Source organism: Lipotes vexillifer, unplaced genomic scaffold, assembly GCF_000442215.2.
Source record: "Lipotes vexillifer unplaced genomic scaffold, Lipotes_vexillifer_v1.1 scaffold251, whole genome shotgun sequence".
In the NCBI taxonomy this organism is placed as follows: domain Eukaryota; kingdom Metazoa; phylum Chordata; class Mammalia; order Artiodactyla; family Lipotidae; genus Lipotes; species Lipotes vexillifer.
In genome coordinates this window covers 2,645,989-2,648,242 of record NW_006770868.1, presented here as the reverse complement: position 1 = coordinate 2,648,242, position 2,254 = coordinate 2,645,989, and positions in this window count along the sequence as shown.

The window sequence follows — 2,254 nt, the reverse complement described above, 5'->3', positions numbered from 1 at the left end:
GTTAGGAAAACCTCAAGCCAGGTGAGAACGAATGAACTCCTCTCTCCACTCACACATTCACTCATTCACTCAGAAGTCACTCATTTACACAACCACTCAAAAAAAAAAAAACCAAACACAGGTTGGGTGACCACTCTGTGCCAGAGTCATGTGTTGGGAGATAACCCTGAGTTCCTTGACCTTGGATTGAAGCCAGGACAGGCCTGGAGGGCAAAGGAGCCACAGCTGCACAGCCCAGCAGCTCCTGATCGTCCTTTTCTCCACCCTACAGGCATCCAGAGCTCAGATGTCAAGCTCATCAGAGAGAGACCCCAAAGCCCTGGTGAAGACCGGAGAGCCTGAGCCCCGCTGTGGAGAAGTCCAGATCTCAGGGGCATCTTCTTTTTAAAAAAATTTATTTATTTTATTTATTCTTTTTTTTTTTTTTTTTTTTGGCTGCATTGGGTCTTCGTTGCTGCGCGCGGGCTTTCTCTAGTTGCGGCGAGCGGGGGCTACTCTTCACTGCGGTGCGCGGGCTTCTCATTGCGGTGGCTTCTCTTGTTGCGGAGCACGGGCACTAGGCGCAGGGGCTTCAGTAGTCGTGGCGTGCAGGCTCAGTAGTTGTGGCTCACAGGCTCTAGAGCGCAGGCTTAGTAGTTATGGCACACGGCACAATTAGTTGCTTCGTGGCATGTGGGATCTTCCCGGACCGGGGCTCGAACCCGTGTTCCCTGCATCGGCGGGCGGATTCTTAACCACTGTGCCACCAGGGAAGCCCCTCATGGGCATCTTCTTCTGTGCTTCCCTCCTTGTTTTCCAAACCTGGATTAGTTTAGGGAGGCAGGAAGTATGCAACAATCCACGCAGGACTCTGGAGAGCATCCTAATGGGACAGAATTGGGAGTTTTCTTCATTTTCCAGAATTGTCATCTCATTGCAGCCAGCAACTTGAGCTATTTCTGTAGGGCAGAGCCTCAGAGGGGGATCTCGGAAACTGGGTTTTTGTTTAATTTTGGGAGGAAGGCAGCTGCTCAGACTAACCATCAAAACCTATGGCCTTGCCTCATCCTATAATGAAGCAACCTGAGACTTCCTGGACTTGGGGTCACCCTGAGGATGAAGCCTCACTTCCTCCAAGCCCACCATACACAATTGGATGGAACTTTAAAACCTCTTTTGTCACATGCTGTCCTTGGAGCATGCGGTATCCAGACTCACTTGGGAAGGGGCTACAGAGGTGGGAGAGTGAGCATTCAACCTGCAGGTAGCCGAAGCCTCATTTTGTTGTCAAACTAGATTGCGGCTGTCTCTTTCTTTTGGCCCTTCTGGACTTACTTCATTGGGTGGGGACTTTCAAGGGTCTTGAATGGGATTTCCTGTTTAATTTGCCAAAAAAAAAAAAAAAAGCCCTTTAGGGATGGTACCATTTGCTATTGCCTGGCCAGTTTGTTCATTAGGCAGCCGGCGAGTGGGTAAAGGAAAATTGTATCTCTTGTACAGAAAGCCTGAGGCCTACGAGGGCTCAGGGCCTAGGCAGAAGGGCTGAAGCACCTTTGGGTGGGTGAGAAGGCCACCCAAACAGGGGGGTTGCTCCTTGGCTGGCCTGGGGGAGGGGAGCACGAGCCTCATCCCACACATGTGGTCCCTGTCAGGGAACTGGGGGTGGATAAGCGACCAACAGAGTCACTAAAACACTTCCCTCCCTGACATTCCCCCAGAAAGCTCCACATTCTAGAATCTGAGTTTCTGCTAACTGTGCTCTCTGCCTGTGCCCCAGTGGCTTGAGCCTGTGCTCAGATGTTCAAACCACACACACGCACACATGCATACATTGGAAGGGGGTGGGGCGGAGGTGCTGGAGAGAAAACTTCCCCAGACGTTCAGTTCGGTCAGCATGCAGTGCTAGGTTCCCTCAGCAACATCCGTTTTGTACATCAACTAGCCTGTCTTTAAACACCTGTGCTGTCAGAGAGCTCATTATCCAACACGGCATCGAGTTCCGTGGTGAGGCAGGTCCACCTATTAGAAGTGCTTCCTTAATTTGAGCCGAAATTGACTGCCCTGTCCCTTTCATGCAGGAGAAACTTCCAGAGACTGGCATGCAGACATAATGTGGGCAGGTGGGCTCTCCCTCAGGTGAACTGCATCCCCATCCCCGCCAACCTTTAGATCTTTCCAGGATCTTTTATTTATTTATTTATTTATTTATTTATTTATTTATTTATTTATTTATTTTTTTGCGGTACGCGGGCCTCTCACTGTTGTGGCCTCTCCC